General features: G+C 47.9%; 2 long non-coding RNA genes across 2 annotated transcripts; both read right to left on the bottom strand.

The window, feature by feature from the left end:
• Positions 1–704: 704 nt before the first annotated feature.
• Positions 705–4017, bottom strand: LOC308587370. Its single transcript, XR_014008335.1, has 3 exons — positions 3936–4017; positions 1557–1703; positions 705–874 (listed from the first exon to the last, which is right to left on the bottom strand). It is a non-coding gene; the product is annotated as an uncharacterized lncRNA (long non-coding RNA).
• A 3735-nt stretch (positions 4018–7752) lies between these two features.
• LOC308588341 lies at positions 7753–20667 on the bottom strand. The gene is made up of 7 exons (XR_014008626.1): positions 20593–20667; positions 15559–15632; positions 12646–12780; positions 11357–11491; positions 10785–10922; positions 8979–9110; positions 7753–7924 (listed from the first exon to the last, which is right to left on the bottom strand). It is a non-coding gene; the product is annotated as an uncharacterized lncRNA (long non-coding RNA).
• Positions 20668–23456: the final 2789 nt, after the last annotated feature.

Raw genomic sequence — 23456 nt, 5'->3', positions numbered from 1 at the left:
GGGCCCATTTTGTGGTTCACCTCAGGTGCTCTCCCTCAACTCGGCAGCCACTCAGAAGCAAGGCACGGAAAAGGATCCCGAAGCACCACCGCCACCCCCCTCTCTCTCTCTCTCTCTCTCACACACACACACACACCGCCCCGCCATCTCGAGTGCTCTCTCTCTCCCCCTCGCCTCAGGTGCCTCGCGCGCGGGGCTGAGGAGAGTGTGGCCTGGGGGGGGGGAAGCTATGAGCCATGAAGCCGCCTGGCAGAACTTCCCTCCGGCGGCAGAAGCAGCAGCAGCAGCAGCAGCCCTTCTCTGGCCGCCGCCGCCGCCTCCTCCTCCATCCCAGCAGCCGCCGCCTCTCGAGCTCCGCTGCCGCCGCTGCCTTGCTTTGCCCGGCTCGGCTGCCCAGCTCCATCCCCCTCCTCTTTCTGGCGCTTCTGCTTTTCTGCTCAGGGTCCCCGAGGATCTGCGGAGCCGGGCAAAGGTGTAAAAGAGCCGCATGCGGCTCCGGAGCCGCGGGTTGCCGACCTCTGATCTAGTCCAATGCAGGAATCACAGCTAAATCATCGCTGGCAGAACAAAGTAAAGCAGAACAAAGTCGACACTGACACGCCATTATTGTGGCAGCAACATGCTCTTTCTCCCTTCTTCCCAAAACAATTTTCAGATGATAAAAGCAAACGTGACTCAAGAACAAGACACTCTGGAGTGCAGTGATGTGGGTCATTTTATTGCAGGGAGGTGAGGGGGCTGGGATGAGCCCACGAGGGTCAGGAGGGAGCTGGAACAATCATTCCCTTTGCACGCTGGGTCCTGAGTTCAAATCTCCAAAACCAAGACTGCAGAAGTTGCTGGGGATTTCAGGCTTGGGGTCACTGTCATGGCCCTGATGAGAGAAGAGAGAAGCGTTGAGGCTTGTGCCTGATTATTTTGTCTTTGACAATACTTGCCATCACTTTCCCTCAGACAAACATTTTATGCATTTCCCATCCTATTATCTGCTTATCACACATAATGGAGCAAAATGCAGGCGACGAGTTTCAGGAATTTGGCATCTTGGATCTTTTGAGATAATAATTGTAGTTATCCATTGCAAACATTTGCATACCTCTCTTCAGATACAAGCAGGCCTCTCAAAATGTAATTAAAAATAGTCATACAGTAAAAGCCAGGAACATTTGCTTGCTTGCTTGTTTGCAATTGATTCTATCATTTATTTATTAGATTTATATACCACCCTTCATCATAAAAACTGAGTGTGGTTTGCCAAACAAAATACAGAATAAAAATAAGTAAATAATGAAAAACAAAACTGCAAAACAATACCCCACCCCTTTCCATGGAGACATTTAAAAGGCTGTGGAATATTAATCAGCCAAAGGCCTGGTTAAGGAGGAAGATTTTCGCCTGGTGCCTAAAAACAGATAATAAAATTAAATAATTTTTAATTATATAAAATTTGTTTTAACTGGCTTTAATATTGCAGTTTCAAATTATAACCCAATAAACAAGAACAAATCATCCACATAATAGTGCTGCGTCCTTCCACAAAGGGATCGGCATCTTACTTGGATATACGCAGACCATGGAGCACATGTTTGGACAGCATTTCATGGGGCTAGGGCAGTGAAGATCAAGCGTACATTTCTGCTGGCAAGGTTTCTTCACTCTTCTCAAGTTGAAAGGGCAGATTCCAGCCCTTGACCTCCAAGGCCCTGTGACACAGACCAACGTCCTCGCTTAGAGACATCTTTTGAAAATAAGGCAACTTTGGGGCAGAACATGGTTGTGCCTCTTCTTGCATATCCCTAACCCAAATAATGCTTGCCTTTCTAGGATGAGCACAGCTTGGATGAAGAGGGTCCTAGTTTTTGCCTGTCTCCATCCCAGCAGAGAGATGGACATCTGCGTTGAAGCTGGATCAGTGTTCGCCGGGGCTGGCCAACTTCCCCCACAGCTGCCACCCTCTTTCCTTCACGTCCCTCCATGTTCTTTCATTTATGGGATGTGTGGCCTTTCTCAGCCTGCTCCGCTCTTGGGCTGAAGCTATTAGGACCAGCTTCAGTTGTGTGTTTGTGTTAGGGAGGTGTCTCCATCATCTCCCCCTCCCTCCCCAGCTATCAGCCCACTTCTCTTCCTTCCTCCTATCCAAATTGAGCTCCCAGGTTTGCTACAGAAGATGGCAACCCAAACAAGAGAAGCGAAGGATTCACTTTGGAGCCCCCTAAAACAAATTAGGGGGTCCAAATTAGGGGGTCCAGGGACCCCTGGGGGTCCACTGAACACACCCTGGGAGTGGGCGTCCCCCATCCCTTGCCTCCCCCCACAGTAAATTCTATTTGTTTGTTTGTTTTTTATTTGCATATACCCCACCCATCTGGCTGCCCCCCCCCGCGACTCTGGGCAGCTTCCAACAAAATCTTAAAATGCAGTAATGCATCAAACATTAAAAGCTTCCCTAAACAGGGCTGCCTTCAGATGTCTTCTAAATGTCACATAGATGTTTATTTCCTTGATATCTGTCAGGAGGGCACCCCACAGGGCGGGCACCACTACCGAGAAGGCCCTCTGCCTGGTTGTCATTTTTCCATGGCAATACCACAAATTTTATGGTCTGTTTTAGAAGTCTGTGATTTTTCAATATATTGGCCCAAATCACTTTTGAAATCACACCGCGATAGCGATTTTGACCCGGCAATACACATCAACATATCTCTCCTTGCATGAGGGAGTGCAGGGCAGCCAATTTCAAGGCATCGCTGATATCTCACAATGATCTCAGCCGAAAACACTGCTGACCTGAGCATGTTCTTTCACGCTGAGAGAGAACAAGGGAGCTGATCGCCTTCTCTTCAAGGGACCCTGGCACTACCTTCCCCTGGCACTGAGACGGAGCAGCTTTTCTCAGTCAGAAGAAAAGCAGTAGCAGCCACAGTGGATGTGCCTCTTCACTGGCTCCCACTGCTGGCTTCCCAGCTGACGGCGCTTGACACCCCCCCCATCCCCATCTCCCCTCACTCAAACCATGCAGTGGGGGGTGACTCCGCTTCCTTTCCTCCCCCCACCCGCCCCATCTCCATGGCTGCTCCTTCCCTCATCCCCACACCTAATCTCCAATTTCAGACATTTTGATATATCGCAATGGTTAGCTGCTGATATAAAGATAAAGGGACCCCTGACCATTAAGTCCAGTCGTGGCCAGCTCTGGGGTTGTGGCGCTCATCTCACTTTACTGGCTGAGGGAGCCGGCATACAGCTTCCGGGTCATGTGGCCAGCAGGACTAAGCCACTTCTGGCGAACCAGAGCAGTGCACGGAAACGCCGTTTACCTTCCCACCGGAGTAGTACCTATTTATCTACTTGCACTTTGACGTGCTTTTGAACTGCTAGGTTGGCAGGAGCAGGGACCGAGCAAGGGGAGCTCACCCCATCATGGGGATTCAAACCACCAACCTTCTGATTGGCAAGTCCTAGGCTCAGTGGTTTAACCCACAGCGCCACCCGCATCCCTTAGCTGATATATCACGCTGTTAAAAACCAGATATTGCTTAGCCCTAGTCTGTTTTTTTTTTAGTATACCTTTGCTTATTAGAGGCTACCCAACTTTTTTTATAAAATGCTTTGTAGAGGGTAACGATCATAGAGTTATCAAAATTCTCAAAATTGGGGGTCCGTGGCCTGGCTTTTGAAAAATAGAGGGTCCTCAGTAATTAGCTAATTGGGAACCACCACCCTAAAACATTCCCAGGCAGACCACTTGGCAACCTTCTGTGGCACAGAAATATCTGTGTTCCTCTGAAGGGTCTTGGGGGTGAGGGGCAAAGGGGGTCCCACTCAGAGCTGCCCACAAAGTAGCACCAGCGCTAGGAGAATAGACCTGTCCAGAGAGCTTTGCCCAGGCAGAAAAGGGTCCGTCTTTGAGTCAGGATCCAAAAGGCGTCACGTACAATTGCCGGAGGCAGGAGGCATCATGGCACAGAAAGCAAGGAGCCCCACAAGGAGGAAGACGAGGCCGTCAGACTTCATGGCCGGGTCAGATGGGGTGCCCTCCAGCTGCCAGCCAGGTGGCTTTATAATGCCCCATCCCACCAAGAGCCCCACCCAGACTAAACATGGAAACAATAGGAAGAGGAGGAGTTGGCAAATACCTTTGCAATGCGCAAAGAACCGCAAGGAGAATGTAAAGGGGAAGATCCCTCTGCAGGGCATGATCCAGGAGAGCACTTCAGGTTCTGTTGCACCTCCCTAGGGAATCCCACCCTGCCAGGGACTATTACCACCCACTTTGAGAGCCACTGGTTTACACAAAAAGTCACAACCGTGGTCAGGTGGGGACCATCATTGTACCTTGGGGGATAGACCACCCACCCCACGCACCCCAGGATTGATGTCTCTGTTGGCAGTGACACCCCCCAACACCAGGCGCTGAGTTATAAAGTTCTCTACTGGCTTTTTTGACAGCAGACATTCAAAAGATCAGCCTCAAAATTAATTATGTACCTGGTTGGTGTGCGAATTTAAGGTGCCGCACAAGCTTTCTCCTTTCCCATGGGAAAATTGCTTGGGTTTTGGTTTTCGTCAGTTTTAAAGTCCATCTGTGTCCACAAAGCTTATGAAAGCAAACAGTGGCGATGCCAAATTGTCTAAGAGAATAAGCACGAAGCCTTTTTTTCAGGAGGGGTAAATTTGTCCAGGGAAATACGGTGTACAAATTGGTCATGCTTCAGATTACATTGTTATAAGTACTATCCAGAAAATAATCTGTTCTAATCTCTCCACTCTCAATAATGTCACGAGGAGAGAATGTTTCCTGCTGGTTCTCATTGTTGTGACACGTACAGCAGACTAGCCCAGCCCGGAGGCAGGGGAGGAACCCCCTCCTCTCTTAATCGTAAGGAACTGAGGGATTCTGTAGCTGCGATTCCTGCACTGCAGTGGGTTGGACTAGATGGCCTCTGGGGTGCCTGCCAACTCTGCATTTCTATGAATCTGTGAACCCTTCTTTCCTTCCATCCTTCCCTCCTTTTCCACATGCTTGCAAGCACTGAACCTGGGGGAAAATATATTCAATTCTGCTTTTGAAAATGAGTGTCCACTACCTCCATTTAACTTATCTCACAGGGTCATTGCGGGGTTTAAATGAGGAAAGGGAGAACCATTGATTTCCTTGGAGCAGAAGGTGGGATATAAATGCAATGAATACACAATAGATAAATGAAAAGAAATAGGAACAGGGAGGGTAATTATCACAGCGTCTACAATGGCCTTGGGAGGTAGGGCAGCTGTGCTTGCTTTGTATATGTCCAAGCCACCAACTCCCTTTTTCCTCTAACACTTGGCCAAGGAGGAGACCAGAGCTTTGAGCTGGAAGAGGAACTGGCTGGCTAGCCAGCTCCCTCCTGCCTCCACAAGGCTTCCCTCAGACCCCCTTTTAGGCAGAAATAGAGTCACCCCTTTAGAGTCACCTTTATGGACCATAAAGAAGGCTTGAAGAATTGATACTTTTAAATTATGGTGCTGGAGGAGACTCTTGAGAGTCCCATGGACTGCAAGAAGATCCAACTTCTCCATTCTTAAGGAAATCAGCCCTGAGTGCTCACTGGAAGGACAGATCCTAAAGCTGAGGCTCCAATACTTTGGCCACCTCATGAGAAGAGAAGACTCCCTGGAAAAGACCCTGATGTTGGGAAAGATGGAGGGCACAAGGAGAAGGGGACGACAGAGGACGAGATGGTTCGATAGTGTTCTTGAAGCTACAAACATGAGTCTGCCCAAACTGTGGGAGGCAGTGGAAGACAGGAGTGTCTGGCGTGCTCTAGTCCAGGGGTCACAAAGAGTTGGACACGACTAAACAACTAAACAACAACAAAGAGTCACCCCCAAGCACTTAGCAGGTGGGGTCTGGAGGCGTGCAAATGATAAATGCTCCCTCAAAATTCTAATGCTAAATTAAAGAAAGATTGTTGCTATAACTGCGAGCAGCATGTAAGAGACAAGAAGAAAGCAGGCAGGGACTCTGAGAAGGTAAACAATGGCTTAAAGGCTAGCTTTTGGAATGAGTCCCAGGATTTGGGCCCATCAGACCCACACAGTGTGCACTGAACATGCAGCAGAAGGAGCAAGTAACTTGAATCCATTAGATCTACCCCCAAGAACAGGAGGAAACAAGCTTCATCCAAGCTTGTGACAGCCCTTTAGAGATTTGAAGATGGCTCTCATATCTCCTGTCAATCTCTTTCCTGAGGTAAACGTCTCCAACTCCCTCAATCATTGTTCATAAGGCTTGTTTTCCAGACCCTGGAATGTCTTGGTCAGCCTCCTCTGCACACACCCCAACTTGTCAATATCTTCCATAAATTGTGGTGCCCAGAATTAGACACAATATTGAGCAGATTCATCCTCTAAGGAATGCATTGCCTACCACCGCCACTGACTGTGAAATGTGCTAATTCCTCAAAGTAAACAAGGTTGAATTGACACCAGTCAATCAGCAGACTCTGGGAGTTCTATCAAGACTGCTTGGAGTGCAATTCCTTCTGTGGTGTGCAGTGACCTCCAGATTGAGCGTCCTTATTCTAAAAAGTGCACTTCTGCTAGAAACCAGGCATCATGAGAGTCTGAATGGATGCCCATAATCTCGCCTCCCCATCCTGGCAAGGGGAAGTCCAGTCAAGGGGCTTGCTGGTGCCATCCTGCTTTCATGGCAATGCCCACTTTTGTTCATTGACACACCTATGTGCTGGTGGATGGGTCCTTCACAAAGATGGAGTATCCCTTGAGGACTTCCTTCCTAGGCAGCCTCGCCTTTGGGCTCAATCTGGGTCCTGTTTGACTCCACTTTCAAAGTGTCCTGCTCACCTTCCTCTCTGCCAGGCACTTCTGACTCAGTAAGGGGCTGGGATGTTTCCCTGTCAGTGTTATGCCTAATATCATAACGACACAGGGCTGCCACTTTTTGGACTCTGTTTGAAACAGGGTTGCCATATTTCAAACAGTGAAAATCCAGGTTTTTGGGGGTGGGCAAAGTTGTTAACTATTTTTGGGCCAGATTGCAATAAATAAATAAATAAATAAATAAATAAATGAATGAATGAATGCACGGGCAGCCATGTGCCAGATTTTCATGGGTATTTGGCCGATTTCCGCCCAGACGCTGCTGACAAATGAGGAAGTATGGCAACCCTGAGATCAGTTGTTGGCACCACAATGATCTGAGCCAGAGTCCCATTTCAGGCTGTTAGGCAGGACTGAGGGAGCAGAAGGCAGCTCAGCATCATCCACCCCACAACCATCTGTGGGGAAGGGGGAGGCCCCAGGAGTTCTGGTCTCCCTTTCTGTCCATCATTGCAGGGTGGTTCTATGCACCCAGATGGTGCCACCTTCTGCCCTGTTCCTTTCAAAAGAGGAAGGTGGGCAAGTAAGCAGGCAGTGCAGGGACACGCTCCAAGAGAGAGACTACAAAGGACCTAGATCCGAGAAGTAACACATGAGACACACACATTTTGCCCACCAAACCCTGCTTGGTGAGGTGGTCAGGTATTTGGGAAGTAGGGACCATAGAACTCAAGAGGGGTGGATTTGCCCTTCACCCAGTGCATTTCCCCTCCTAACTCTGCCCCATTGCGAAGCTGCCCTTCCCTGGCTGTATGTGTGATCTGTTGGGTTTCCACAGCCCTCAGCCAAAGGCTCTTCCTCCCTCCCTCCTGCCAACACCCTTTTGGAAAGATATAAGCAAGCAAGACTCAAGAACAAGACACTCTCGTATGCAGGCACAGGGATCATTTTATTGCAGGCAGGGAAGGATGCTGGATCGGGGCCACTGGGTCAAGAGGGAGCTGGGTTTATCGTTGCCTTCACTCCTTGGGTGCTGGGTTCACTTCTCCAAAACTGTAGAAGTTGCAGGGATTTCAGGCTGTGCATCGCTGTCATCACTTTGCTGCGGGAATAAAAGAGTGTTCAGGCACCCATGGAAATGTGGGATGTGAAACACAAGAGCAGTCAAGTACAACATTCCTAGAGTGAACATGTTTACACATGGGGAGGAATGTTTGTCCAGCTAGCAGGTAAACTTCCTGTTTTCTTCTGGGCTGGGACAGACTTCCTCTGCATGTGACTAGAGGGGGGCGTGGCCTCACCTGTGCAGGTAGCACAGGGCAGGGCTGCCATCTCTCTCTTTTTGACTACATGCATCGAAGAAGCAACATCTGCTTAGCCAAAGGGACTGTCTTCTTATTGGATAGTTTCCAGGTGTATGTTACTTTTCTAAGCTAAGTCTGCCTTCTGGGATCCTATTGTGAACAGAATGATGTGTGAGTAAACCTTTTTATACTTTTATAGAAGACTGTGTCTTATCTTTTATGGGGTATAAGGGGGAAATACCAGAACAGTTATTATAGAGGCTTTAGCAAGCCTTAGCAACGCATCTGCTGTGAGTTTAAAAAGGGGGATGTTACTCTGCTAAATTGTGAACTTGTTAACACAAGTTGGAAAGGCTATAATCAGACAATATATCCTCTCCTGCATCCCTGAACATTCCCACAGGAAATGCAGGACAAAGAACCCTAGAGAGATTGGTGCTCATCACCCTAGCTAAGCAGATGACAAGGGTTTCCCTTACCTGGAGATGCCCAGATGGAGCCTTGGACCAAGGTACTCAAGGACAGAGCCCCATCCCCTTGTTCCCATGTCATAATTATGGACCATCTCTTAGCTGTCAGTTCAGAGGCAACAGGCATCCCTCCTTGAGCAAAACTGCACTTGAGCAATGTAAGTAAATCCCCTTTTTCATTCATCTTACTAAAAATGCTTGGTTCATTCTCACAACAGGGGTGAAGAGGTATTTCTCTTTCTCTTTCTCCTTCTTTCTCTCCAGATACATAAAGGCTACCAGATATTTTGATCTATGGGACTCCAAAATCTTCCACAAACCACAGACAGTCAGTCTCTATCCCACTGCACCCCACCCTCCACCAAATTCAAAACCATCTCACCTTAGACAGGTTTACGGCACTCTCGTGGGCATCCACCGCAGCACTTCTGAATACCGGGGCAGGACCAGTCATCTCTACACCGTGCAATGCAGGGTCCCACACCTGGATCCTGGGGGCATCGTCCAGGCTTCTCTGCAAAAGAGCAAAGCCGTCAGTGACCCTTAGGCTCCTTTCCAGCCTGACAGTTCTAGGGTTCTGTGGCTGAGAGATGCCTTTTGGCCAGAGAGACCCTCCCTGTGCAGCTGCAATGGAGTTCACTTTTGTCTGGAACCCAGAGGATCCCAGAAATCCTCAAGTGGGTTTCAGAAATCCACACTTTGCAATGCAGATTCCCACACCTCGATTCGGAGGGCATGGTTCAGGCTTCCCTGCAAAAGAGCAAAGCCCTCAGTGACTCTTGGGCTCCCTTTCCAACCTGAAAGTTCTAGTCAACTGATGGTCTGGGCAGCAGACAAAGCCTGTCCATCATGTGTTGTGGTGGCCTTCTCCTCCTTGTGTTTTTTTAAAAAATAATTTTTATTAACTGGCCAATCACATCAAATTAAATCACATCACATAAATTCCAAATTACAAAGCCAAATTTTTAAATTTTGTTGGGGGAACCCATACTTCAAGATCCAAAGGGGGATTCAAATCATCTTCTTATTACTGCATTAATGTCCAAATCAGTCCCAATCAGTCCAAACAAAATTCATAGTTCTATCCAATCTTATCTTGGTGTTTCCACATCATATCTTGTTTATATAATTTCTCTTTTTCCTTTACGATCTCTTCTGTTAGTCTCCTTAAGCTGATAAGCAAATGTAATAATCCTGTGTGAATTTCCCGTTCTTCCAATCTAAGTCCAGATGGTTTCCATATATCATCTCCTTCGTAGATAACATCGCTCTTTCCATCATAAATTAGGCAGTTGTCACTCTTAAGTCCCACTGAGGAGTTAATCCACGATATGTAAACAACTCTGTTTCTCTCTTTCTCCTCCCAGACTCAAGGGCTACGACAGTGCCTCCCAAAATGGCGACGGCATTTTTAACTGCGTCATTCCAAAACTCTTAACTTTCCAGCTTCGTCTTGGAACATTGCTTTGGTTCGAAAATTTATCTCCACACAGCCTTAAATCCACAGCTTAAGTCCTTAAAACGACATTTCTGACTCATTAGAGGAGGGGATTCTTGTTTAATCACATAGAAAAGTAAAGGGGTTTTTTTCCCCTCCTCCCCCCTCAGTCATTTGCCATACCGTATCTTGACGTATCTTCTCATATTTTATTCTTGTCTTGTTTTATCAGAGATCTCTTCTGTCAGCAGTCTTTACTCCCCCTCTTTCCTTGAAGTATGTGCAATTTATCTCATCCAAATTGTTTCTTTTGAAGATTCTTGCAGCTAGTGGCTTGGATCAGAGACGGCTTCGAGGAGTGCCGGAATCCCACGGGAGGGCTTTGTGCCTAGTGCCCCCATCCCCACAAATTCGGGGGTGGTATAGGGCACAGCAGGCAAGGGCTGTCCCCCCCACAATCCTGGAGGGGTTAAAGAGGCTAATTACCCCCATCATAGCCTCCAAATTACCTCATGTGGGTCGGAGAGATGTTATTGTCAGCCATCTTCCGATGCGCCCCATAGTGGCCCCCCCACCTTCTCCTCCTTGTGGGGCTCCTTGCCTCAACTGACTCCTGCCTCCAGCCAGAATCCAGGTAAGCACTTCTGAGTATAGAGATTCTGCAATTCTTCATAAGTCACAATGGCTTTGGTTCATGAAGAAGAGCAGCTTCCTATCCCACCCCTCCCTCCACAGAATAAATGGTCTCACCTCTGACAGGATTGGCACAAGCTCGTGGGCAACTCCCGCAGCACTTCTTCGCTCCAGGGCATGACCAGTCATTCTTACACCAAACCACGCAGGGTCCAGCCATACCTGGCTGACCCCCAGGACATTGCCCAGGCTTCCCTGCAAGAGAGCAGAATTCCAAGGTTGAGAGATGTCTTTGGCCAGAGAGGCTCTCTCTCTTCATGTGGGATGGGGCTCCTTTGCATCCAGTAGCCAGAGGAGCCCAGGATTCCTAAGGTGGCCTCTGTTCTGCTCAGGGGTCTGAGGTGTCACACAAAAGTAGACTTCCCAGTGGCACCCCACCCCTGCCATGGGGTGGTCCCTGCACTCTCAGCAGCTCAGGAGCAGAACAAGTCCTGCCTTTCGGAGCAGCAGGAAAGAAAATTGCTCCATCTTCCATGTGGTGGCCCTTCAAGTATTGGAAGATAGCTCTCCTACTTACTCTTAGTCGTCTCTTCTCCAGGCTAAGCAGACCCAATAAAAAACAATAAATCAGCAGCAGCAGCATCTACCTAATTGTGCTGTGTCCTCACACCAGGGGCTCAGCCTCTTACCTGGATCTATGCAGACCATGGAGCACATGCTTGAGCAGCATTTCTTGGGAAAAGGACAATTATAATCTTTAAGACATTGCTCTATGCAAGGCGGCTTCACTACTGCAGGAAAGAAAGGGCAGCTTCCAGGCCTTTCTGCAAGACAGAACAATATTATTGCTCAGAGACATCTTTTCAGAGGAGGGCACCAGTGGTGTAGAATTAGTTGTGGCTTTTCGCATCCCAGCAACCAAAGATTGCGTATTTCTAGGAGGAGCAAAGCTCAGATGAAGAGGCTCCAAGTTTTACCCTCCCTCCCTCCCAGCAGAGGGATGGACATCTGGGCTGAAGCTGGATCAGTCTTTGCTGGGGCTGGCTAAGCTTCCCCACTGTGGCCACTCCTATCCCTTGGTGTTCTTCCCAGCTATGAAGTGGGCATCAGAGATTTCCTCCCTGCATCTGCTTCACCTTTCAAGCCCTATGCGGCCTAGGACCCACGTACCTACGGGATCGCCTCTCCTGGTCTGCCCCGCGGAGGACCTTAAGGTCCACAAATAACAACACTTTGGAGGTTCCAAGCCTCAGGGAGGTTAGATTGGTTTCAACTAGGGCCAGGGCCTTTTCAGCACTGGCCCCGATGTGGTGGAATGCTCTGTCACAAGAGACCAGGGCCCTGTGGGACTTGACATCTTTCCAGCCTGTTCCGCCTGGCCTTTGGTTTGGACTCGGTCTGACTCTTATGTTTCCCTCCCCCTATGGCCTTGATTTATCAGCTACTTCAAAATGAGGCTGCATTTTAAATTGCATTTTAACCTGTATTTTAAATTAGGTTCACCCCCTCTCTTTTCCCCCTATTATGTTTTTACTGTAATTTTACTGGTGTTAGCCACCCTGAGCCTGGCTCTGGCCAGGGAGGGCGGGGTATAAATAAAATTTATTATTATTATTATTTATTAGTCTGCTTCTGAGGGGAAAGGACTTCCTCCCATTGTTTAGTGGGCAGTTTTCTCAGAGATGAGGGCTACTCTTGTCCCCTTGAGTATTTCTCAGGAGCGCTTGAAAGCCTTTGTGCCAGAAGCACAGTGAAGTCCCAGGGAACTGATAAAGCTAAGAATCTTAACAGCTGCTGAATGGCTGGATTCTGACCTCTCAGTTCTTGCTGAGCTCCTTGGTAAAGAGCAGACAAGCTCACAGGTCCCAGCTCTTTCCCATACACCCCACCTCTCTCTAATATAGGGGACATCCTACTGAAGGTGAGACTGTTGCACCCCAAGACCCCAGTCTGCTTCTGAGGGGAAATGACTTCTTACCTTTTAGTGGAGGTTGGCAAGTGTGGCCACAGTTGTTGCTGCAGCACTTCTTCTTTCCAGGACATGAAAAATCTCCAGAACATTCCTCCACACATAGTCCAAAGCCTTCTCGTGGGGGGCAGTATCCTGGCTTCACTGGAACAGAACAACCACATGACTGCCCGGCAGTGGAGTGGGGGTCTTTTCATAGAATCATAGAGTTGGAAGAGACCACAAGGGCCATCGAGTCCAACCCCCTGCCAAGCAGGAAACACCATCAGAGCACTCCTGACATCTGGTTGTCAAGCCTCTGCTTAAAGACCTCCAAAGAAGGAGACTACACCACACTCCTTGGCAGCAAATTCCACTGTCGAACAGCTCTTACTGTCAGGAAATTCTTCCTAATGTTTAGGTGGAATCTTCTTTCTTGTAGTTTGGATCCATTGCTCCGTGTCCGCTTCTCTGGAGCAGCAGAAAACAACCTTTCTCCCTCCTCTATGTGACATCCTTTTATATATTTGAACATGGCTATCAGATCACCCCTTAACCTCCTCTTCTCCAGGCTAAACATGCCCAGCTCCCTTAGCCGTTCCTCATGAGGCATTGTTTCCAGGCCTTTGACCATTTTGGTTGCCCTCCTCTGGACACGTTCCAGTTTGTCAGTGTCCTTCTTGAATTGTGGTGCCCAGAACTGGACACAGTACTCCAGGTGAGGTCTGACCAGAGCAGAATACAGTGGCACTAATACTTCCCTTGATCTAGATGCTATACTCCTATTGATGAGGCCCAGAATTGCATTGGCTTTTTTAGCTGCCGCGTCACACTGTTGACTTTTAAGTCAGCCTACTCTGGGCTCCAGGCTCCCTTATAGATTGGAATTGGAAGACACCCCCAAGTCCAAGCCTCGGCAATGTAGGAACCACAGCTCAAGAACCTCTTGGTGTTTGTTTGTCTTTAAAAAAACTTTGTAAAACCAATAAAAATTTTATAAAAAAAATAAAAATAAAAACCAGCCAGCCCCAGTCCCAAGTTGCGGGAGCAACATTGTTGGTTGCTAGTTCCTGCCTGAACCCTGTCCTGCTGTTCTGCCAGAGCTCCTGACCCGCCCTGGCTCCCAGCTTGCATGCCTGTTCCTGACTTCACCTGACTCCCTGTCCTGCACCCAGCTTCAGCTACTATGGACTGCCTCCACATTGCACCTTTGACCATGGACCGGAATTGGACCTTGCCTCTCGGGTAACCCACGGGACCAGCACAGTAGAGTTTGAAGGGACCCCCAAGGGGCATCTAGTCCAACTGCCTCCAATGCAGAAATCAGAACTAATGAATCCCTGAAAGATGTCCTCTGCTAAAAAGCCTCCAGTTTCAATGATAAATTTTGGAAGAATTCCCTGCACAATTTAGTGCTAGCCTACAAAAGCAAGCCCAGCTGTGGGATTGTAAAGCCACTGGTGGAGGAGAAGACAGAGGCTTGAGAAAGGACTTTGAGTGGAAAGTGTCCTTTCCCCAACCTGGGCACCCCTTGAGGAGCTTGCCAAAGCTGCCACACCAGAAATTGGGTGTGGTGTGGGTAAAAGGTATAGGTAAAGGGACCCCTGACTATTAGGTCCAGTCGTGGCCGACTCTGGGGTTGCGGCGCTCATCTCGCTTTATTGGCCAAGGGAGCTGGCGTACAGCTTCCGGGTCATGTGGCCAGCAGGACTAAGCCGCTTCTGGTGAACCAGAGCAGCGCACGGAAACGCCGTTTACCTTCCCGTCGGGGCGCTACCTATTGATCTACTTGCACTTTGACGTGCTTTTGAACTGCTAGGTTGGCAGGAGCTGGGACCGAGCAACGGGAGCTCACCCCATCACAGGGATTCGAACTGCCAACCTTCTGATCGGTAAGTCCTAGGCTCTGTGGTTTAACCCACAGTGCCACCCGCGTCTCATGGAGGGGGTAGCTGCCTTCTGAATGGGACACAGGTGTTGGAAGCCTCTGTCCAACCCTGATGCCTGCTTCCTCTCATTTCAAGAGAGCTCTATGGTTTGTTGCAGCTGATGTCAATCAAAACAAGAGCCATAAAGTGTGGGGGGTCCATGGTAGAGCCCCCTTAAACAGTCCCAGACATTTGGCCCTCCATGGCTCAGAAATGCCTGCTCCTCTGGAGGATCTGAACTCTGCACACAGAGCAGCAGCAGCAGAAGAAAAGACGTGTAGAGAGAGCCTTGCTCAGGTAGAAAGGGCTCCATCTTTCAGGCAGGGTCCAAAGGGGGTCACATACCTTGGCCAAAGGCAGAGGACACCACAGCACAGAGAGAGAGGAGCCCCGCGAGGAGGAAGATGAGAGCACCAGGCCTCATGGCTAGGCAGGTCACTGTGCCCTCCAGCCTCCAGCCAGGTGGTTTTTATAATTCCCCAATGCAGCAGGAGCCCCACCCAGAGCAGAGAGGAGACAATGAGGAAAGGTGGTGCTGGCAAATGTTCCCGCATTGCACAAGAAACTATGAGGAGAATGTAAAGGTCGCTGTCCCTTGGCAAGCTAAGATCAAAGGGGCCACTTCACATTGCGTTCTCCATTTGCAATCCAATTTCCAAGAAAGTGTCTCAGGGGTCAATGCTCCTTTTGTGTAACAAATGTCTTCCTTCTCGTTGGGCTCTTCTCTCTCTGTGCCTTGATTCCCTCTGCCTCTGGCCAAGATAGATCATCCCTTTTGGACCCTTCCCTTTCCTCCAAGGGCAAGACTATCTGGACAGTTCTAGTTCCCACATGGGCGGTGGTTCTTCTGGACCTTCTGGTGCTCCAACACCACTGAGAAGTTCAGGGGAGAGAAGAACAGGAGGGTTTCTGTCATGGAGGTCTGGCAAGTGACTTTCCCAAGAGTGTTTAAACAATGGCTTTAGCGGTGATTCCTGCATTGCTGGAGGTCGGATTAGATGAGCCTTGGGGTTACCTTCAAGCTCTACTTTTCTATGATGCTATCCTATTGTCAAGGAGTTGTCAGGCGAGCTCAGGTCATCCACAGGGCTGGAAAGAACGTGAGGCATGAAATGCAATTAGCTTTTATTCACAGAAAGCAACAACACAACCGAGTCACACTGGCTCGACTAAGCTTGAGACGTTGCTGGAAACCTTGCCTTTTAGCCTCTCACGCTGGATCCCTCCCATTCCATGGAGGAGGAGAGCCAGTAGCAGAGGCAACCTCCGATTCCTCTCTGTCCAGGTCCTCTTCTTCCATGTCCTCCTGGACTGGTAGCAGCACCACTCTTCCTCGTCCAGCCAGTCCCTGACACCTACCACGCAGCTCCGCTGAAGGTCCTATGTTTGCAGCATGCATTTTCCCCTATGGACATGAGAACAGGAGAATCTTTCTTTCCTGCTGAAGCAATCTAGAGGACTCTGTGTTGAGAGTAGGAGCCACGGCTGCAGCCCAGCACCAGGGCAGAAGGGGTAACATGCAGGGGGAGGAGGACGTCTCTGAGGGACAGGCCTCAGTTGGGGAAAGCCCAGCATCAAGCCAAAGGCGGGGGCCTTGCAGAAAAAAGGAGCCAGCCTCAGCCTTCTCCCCTTCCACCCCTTTCCCCTTGAAATGCCATTCCTCTGCAAAAGGATAAAACATAAAATACTTACAGATATAAAAGACAGAGGCAATTTTGCCCTCCCAGACCTTAAATTATATTATGATGCCCCATGTTTGGTATGGATTAAGGACTGGATAAAGTTAGAAAAGCAAGAAGCATTAGAATTGGAAGGACATGACAATAGATTTGGATGGCACACATATCTATGGTATGGGAAAGGGAAAGTTTCTATAACCACATAATTAGGAAATCATTAATGAGAGTATGGGAGAGATATAAAGATTTACTAGAACAGAAGACTCCTTGGTGGCTTTCACCACATGAAGCTTTACGGCTCAAACCATTTGGAAAGAAAGGAAAGTGGCTCACGTAGGCTGATTTGTTAATGGACCAAGAAGGAAAATGGAAATTAAGAGATTATGAGGAAATAAAAGACCATTTGCAGAGTTGGTTACCGGCAATTACACGAGATATATAAAGAAGACAATAAGAAAGGATTCAGTTATACGACATCTAGATTTCAAAAGGAAGTTGTGGAAGGGAAAGTAAAGTTGCTGAAAGGTGCGTGTAGTATTCTGCTAGAATGGGAAACAAAAGATGAGGAGGTGAAATCAGTCATGATTAAATGGGCACAAGACATAGGTCATAATATAATGTTTGAAGATTGGGAAAGATTGTGGAAAACTGATTTAAAATTCACAGACTGTTCTTTACTGAAAGAAAACTACATGAAAATGATGTATAGATGGTACATAACACCAGTACAGATAACCCATTCCTCTGGAAAAGGAAAGGGAGAAAACAAGGCTTCTACCACTCTTCCTCATCCTGCTACAGGGTGCCAACTTGAATAAAATATTGGAGGAGCCTAGGTAAGCCCCACCCTGCATAATTAATCACAAGACATGGTGCGCCAACACACCATTTGAATGGCAATCCCCATCAACTGGGTGTGGGGCTGGTCCACTGATATTTTTTTGGGGGGGGGCGAAGGGACCTTGGCCCCTAGGAGTTGGCTCCTATGCCTCCATCTCACACATTGTGTCCACCCCAGGAATGAAGATTCACAGAATTGTGGGATGTGAAACACAAGAGCCGTCAAGTACAACATTCCTAGAGTGAACATGTTTACACATGGAGAGGAATGTTTGTCCAGCCAGCAGATAAACTTTCTGTTTCCTTCTGGGCTGGGACAGACTTCCTCTGCATGTGACTAGAGGTGGGCGTGGCCTCACCTGTGCAGGTAACAACAAAAGCACAGGGCAGGGCAGCCATCTCTCTCTCCTTGACTACATGCATCGAAGAAGCAACATCTGCTTAGTCAAAGATGCTCTCTTCCAGCCAAGAGAGGACAAAGGGACTGTCTTCTTATTAGATAGTTTCCAGGTGTGTGTTACTTTTCTAAGCTAAGTCTGCCTTCTGGCATCCTATTGTGAACAGAATGATATGTGAGTAAACTTTTTTTATACTTTTATAGAAGGCTGTGTCGTGTCTTATCTTTTATGAGGGAATAAGGGGATAATACCAGAACAGTTATTACAGAGGCTTTAGTGAGCCTGAGCAAACGCATCCGCTGTGAGTTTAAAAAGGGGGATGTTACTCTGCTAAATTGTGAACTTGTTAACACAAGTTGGAAAGGCTATAATCAGACAATATATCCTCTCCTGCATCCCTGAACATTCCCACAGCATACACCTCCAGCAGGCAGATTTTTTGTGATTGGTGCGGTCGTTGTCATGAAAATATGCCCACTGATCACGTAACATTCCCACAAGAATCAGAGAACTGCTGAGTGGGAAGGGCCCCCCCAGGTCATCTAGGCCACTCCCCTACGATGCAGGGATTGCTGCTGAAGAATCCCTGGCAGGAGGCCATCCAACCCCTGTTTAAAAGCCTTCCATGAAGGAGACACCACCATCTTCCAAGTGAGTCCATTCCACTGTTCAAGAGCTCTTACTGCCGGAAAGACAGTTTGGTTCTCTGGCTTCTGGAACACGCCAGAGCTGTGCCCCACTATCTTGGGAGGGAGTCAGAGCCTTGGGGTTGTCTTGGGTTGCAGAGAGACCTCAAAGACGCTCCATCCTTCCTTCCAGTATCATCACAACCATTACTTCATTCATTGGTTTCCAGCCAGTTTTCCTTAGGATTTCTCTAACTATACAAAGACACAGAATTCTTTTTGAAATTTTGTAACTCGGTGATGCAAGATTACATACAGGTATAAATTCAAAAATAAATCCAAGGCAGGGAACACAATGAAATGCAAAATGAATTTATTTTTAATAATATTTTTTATTAGTTTTCAATTACAATCCAGTAATAGCCTCATTGTAACAATATCAATTTATAATACAATTATTAATACCAATCATTCAAATACCTAATTATATAATTTGATGAATTGGTTATTTGCTTTATTTCTGCGTTCCAAAATCTTATTAATTTCCATTACATTGATTTCATAATAATAATCCTATATACAGCAACTGCAATATTAATAACTTCTGTGTTGACACATTAAATGATTTATAAACCTACAAGTGAGGAACTCAAACTATATCCTTGTTCTTCCTGTGTGTGGCATTTATTCCGTCCATGGTGTTTCTTCCTGTCCTTGTAAGATATTTTGTCTTTCTTTCCCCTGGTTGTTGCTGTTATCCGTCATGCCTTGGGCAGAGCTGATATCCCATTGTGGTTCCAGAAATTTCTCCCTCACTCTGTCCAATGCTTCGTTGTTTTGCAACTCTAACAACAGCTGCAAAAGTCGCTCTGTCCCAATAAATAACCTGTTTTCACCATTTTTCCTCTCAGCCTGAGAGGAAGAGCTGTCTGTCAAACTGCAGATAACTCAATAATGAACTTTATCAGTTTCTTGGCAGTTCACAGATTCCTTTCATCCTTCCTTCCAGCTGAAGACAAACGAGCAATTATACTTCCAATTAAATTAAATTTCAAGTCCTCTTAGCATTTTTCAGTTCACTCCATATATAATAAAGGATGGGGAAGAGTCAGCTCTAAGTTTCCATCGTAAACCTTTTGCAAAACACAGCTTACCTCTCTTTTTCTTTTTCTTTTTACACACAGAGTTCTGTTTGATGTTCTATCCCATATTTATAATCCCATTTATTCCACCCTCACTTGTACAAATATACTTTGAACTAATATTGAGGAGGGTGGCCGAATCATAAACGTAGAGAAGAAAACTTTTAATATAGAAACTTTAGGCTCCGCCCCCGTCTTTTGCAACGAATGAGGTCTATCTCAAGTTCAAACCTTAAAGTCTTGACAGTTGGTTTTGTTCCACAGTTTGTGATCTCATCGCTTCTAGCACGTGCCTGTACTTTAGCCCAATTAAGCTCTAATTAACAAGAGAACCTCTGCTTCCTAATGGAGGGCTTTCAACAGGCAAAGTGCTTTTGCACTCAATGCCTCTCTGCCCCCCACATTCCATTCTCTGGGGGGAATTTGCAAGGACTGATGCCCAAACCAGATAAAATGACCACAGTAATTTTAACAATCACTGTTTTTGCAATGTACTGCAGCGAGAAAGAGCATTATAGGGGCTAAAACGTAAGCGCTGATGCACTTAAGGCTCTGTTTGTACAAAGACAAAATCTCTCCGGCACAATTCCTTATTGTTCCTTTATTCCTTTGTTCCAGATGCTCAGACTGGCAGCCGCCCCAGTAACAAATGACTTCCAAGAATCCTGAATGTGCCCATCCGCCAAAGGTGTGCACGGACCCTGGGGGTCTCTGGCAGAGCTAGCTGCTCAGGGGTGGAGCGAGCCGCCCATGGCGGACATTTGGCGTGCCCCCCAACTCCCAAGCCTCCCCTGAGCTGTCAAAATGAAGGGGGAAGTTTAGTGACCTTACGCTGCTTTCAACCTGCTCTTATCCTATGAGCATTTGTCAGTAGATGTCTTTATTTGCTTACTGGATCTAAAATTAATTTGGGGGGGGAGTGATATTGGTTGAGCAGTAGGAAAATGGCATCTAGAGCAGTGGTTCCCAACCTTTTTTTTGGCCATGCCCCACCTAAGCATCTTTAAAATCTTGATGCCCCCACCCCCGACATATATCGGTAATTCTTATTATTCAAAAAGTGAACTCTATTCAAGTGGAGGAAGCCTAAAAGGCCATTAACTTGGTCTAACTCATCTTCGAATTGCGCCCCCCCCAAAAAAATTCAAGTTACCCCACATTGGGAACCACAGATCCAGAATAACGTTGTGAGGAAGCAATTAGCTGGGACATGAAAAGATATGGAAGGGACTAGCTTTCGCAGATTGCATTGCAAGAAAAACACAATGGGCAACATATTCCATTCTACTCCTCCCCCCCCCCCATTCACCAATACACACAAAGATGGAGTATCCCTTGAGGACTTCCTTCCTAGGCAGCCTTGCCTTTGGGCTCAATCTGGGTCCTGTTTGACTCCACTTTCAAAGTGTCCTGCTCACCTTCCTCTCTGTCAGGCACTTCTGACTCTTTAATAAGCTTCTCTGTCACTGTTAAGGCTGACATCATAATGCTATTGGGCTGCTTAGCTTAACTGGAAAGGGGATGGGGGCTGGAAGATGGAAGGCCATGACAGGATCCCTGGCCAGCCAACTTTGGCTTAAAAACCTCCAGTGAAGGAGAGTCCACCATATTCGGAGAGAGTCTGTTCTATTGTCAAACAGCTCTTACTATTAGAAAGTCCTTCCTAATGTTTAGTTGAAACTCCCTTTCTTTTGATTTCATCCCATTGGTGTGGGTCCTCCCCTCTCCTTTTTCATGACCCAGAAAGAGGGCTTGGGATGGCTGAGTATATTTCACTTGGTTGGGAATCTGAGTCTCTGTGAAATGGGTGTCTTTGCTCTGGGGTGGCATGAAGAGGACGCCTCGCTACCCTATGGAAATGGGGTCTCAGCCCAGGATGCTGCCTCCAAGGAACAGGACTCCCAGCCAGGCTCCATGTGGTTAAAAAGATAAAGGGACCCCTGACCATTAAGTCCAGTCGTGGCCGACTCTGGGGTTGCGGCGCTCATCTCGCTTTACTGGCCGAGGGAGCCAGCGTACAGCTTCCGGGTCCTGTGGCCACCATGACTAAGCCGCTTCTGGCGAACCAGAGCAGCGCACGGAAACGCCGTTTACCTTCCCGCCGGAGGGGTACCTATTTATCTACTTGCACTTTGAAGTGCTTTCGAAATGCTAGGTTGGCAGGAGCAGGGACCGAGCAATGGGAGCTCACCCCGTCGCAGGGATTCGAACCGCCGACCTTCTGATTGGCAAGCCCTAGGCTCTGTGGTTTAACCCACAGCGCCACCTGCGTCCCTCCATGTGGTTAGGACTCCTCATATTCAAACTGCTTTCACCTGAGTCTTCCACCTGAGGGCCCCACAATACTGCCACTTTGGACTCTGTGTGGAACAGGAATCAGCTCTTGGCTGCTGAATAACCAGAGGAAGAGGCCCCAGGAGTTCTGGTCACCCTCCCTGCCCAGAACTGCAGGAGGGTCCTGTGCACACAGCTACTGCTGTCCTGTATCCAGTTGATTTCAGATGAGGAAGGTGGGCACAAAAGCAGCAACACACTCCAGGATAGAGACCACAAAGGACCTGGGTCCCAGAGGCAAGACACAGCAAGCCCTGCTTCGTTAGTCAAATATTTGGGAACTAGGGATGGAAGTCAAGAGAGGGGTGCATTATTCGACTTACAAGATCCTGTTACACCCAGCCTGCTTTAAATCAATGGCCTTAGTTCTCTTGCTTCTACCCCCCAATGGACAGTGACCCTTCGCCCTTCACCCAGTGCATTTCCCCTCCTAACTCTGCCCCATTGCGAAGCTGCCCTTCCCTGGCTGAATGTGTGATCCGTTGGGTTTCCACAGCCCTCAGCCAAAGGCTCTTCCTCCCTCCCTCCTGCCAAACCCTTTTGGAAAGATATAAGCAAGGAAGACTCAAGAACAAGACACTCTGGTATGCAGGCACAGGGATCATTTTATTGCAGGCAGGGAAGGAAGCTGGATCGGGCCCAGTGGGTCAAGAGGGAGCTGGGTTTATCGTTGCCTTCACTCCTTGGGTGCTGGGTTCACCTCTCCAAAACTGTAGAAGTTGCAGGGATTTTAGGCTGTGCATCACTGCCATCACTTTGCTGCGGAAGTAAAAGAGTGTTCAGGCATCCAAGACCCTAGAGAGATTGGTGCTCATCACCCTAGCTAAGCAGAGGACAAGGGTTTCCCTTACCTGGAGATGCCCAGATGGAGCCTGGGACCAAGGTGCTCATTGACGGAGCTATGGCCCCATCGCCCTGTTCCCATGTCATAATTACGGACCATCTCTTAGCTGTCAGTTCAGAGGCAACAGGCATCCCTCCTTGAGCAAAACTTGGACAATTTGTGAAGAACTGCTGTCTTCAGCCCACCTAGTTCCTTTCCTGACTCCTTTCAAGGTGCCTACATTAATGTCTAACGCCCTAAATAACGTAGGCACCAACTATCTGAGAGAGCTTCTCCATACTTGCAGACTCTCTCGGGAGTAAACATCAGAAGGCAGTTCCTCCACCCTGACAAAGTCATCTCTGGGGCAGCCCCTAACTCCCTTCCCACAGAGGTGTGTCTGACACCCTCATTATGTTGTTCCCACCTGATAGATATCTACATCTTTGGCGGATCAACTCTATTCCTGAGACTGCAATTTGTTTTAACTGCAGTTTCAAACTGCAACACACACTGGGAGCCCATAGTGAAGGGAAAGGGGGGGGGTAATAAATAACAATAAATTATCCACATGGGGCTCAGCAAAATTTTGGGCAGCATTTCTGGACGGAAGGACAATCATAATCTGTATCACACCATGTAATGCAAGGTGGCTTCACTACTGCAGCATAGATAGGGCAATTTCCAGGCTTCCCTGAAACAAAGAACATCATTATGGCTCAGAGACAACATTTGAAAAGCCTTTATTTACCCCAGCCTTTATAGGATGAGCACAGCCCAGATGAATAAGTTTCCTCCTGTTTTTCTCCTCCCTCTAAGCACAGAGTTGAACATCTGGGTTGCAACTGGATCAGTCTTTGCTGGGGCTGGCTAACGTCTCCCACAATGGCCACCCCCATCCCTTGATGGGGATGTGTAGTGTGGTGTAGTGGTTAAGAGCGGTAGACTCGTAATCTGGGGATCCGGGTTCGCATCTCCGCTCTTCCACAGGCAGCTGCTGGGTGACCTTGGACCAGTCACACTTCTCTGAAGTCTCTCAGCCCCACTCACCTCACAGAGTGTTTGTTGTGG

Source organism: Podarcis bocagei (assembly GCF_964188305.1).
Source record: "Podarcis bocagei genome assembly, chromosome: 5".
Classification (NCBI taxonomy): domain Eukaryota; kingdom Metazoa; phylum Chordata; class Lepidosauria; order Squamata; family Lacertidae; genus Podarcis; species Podarcis bocagei.
Note: the sequence above shows the minus strand (reverse complement) of the source record. Positions and strands in the feature narration are given on the sequence as shown.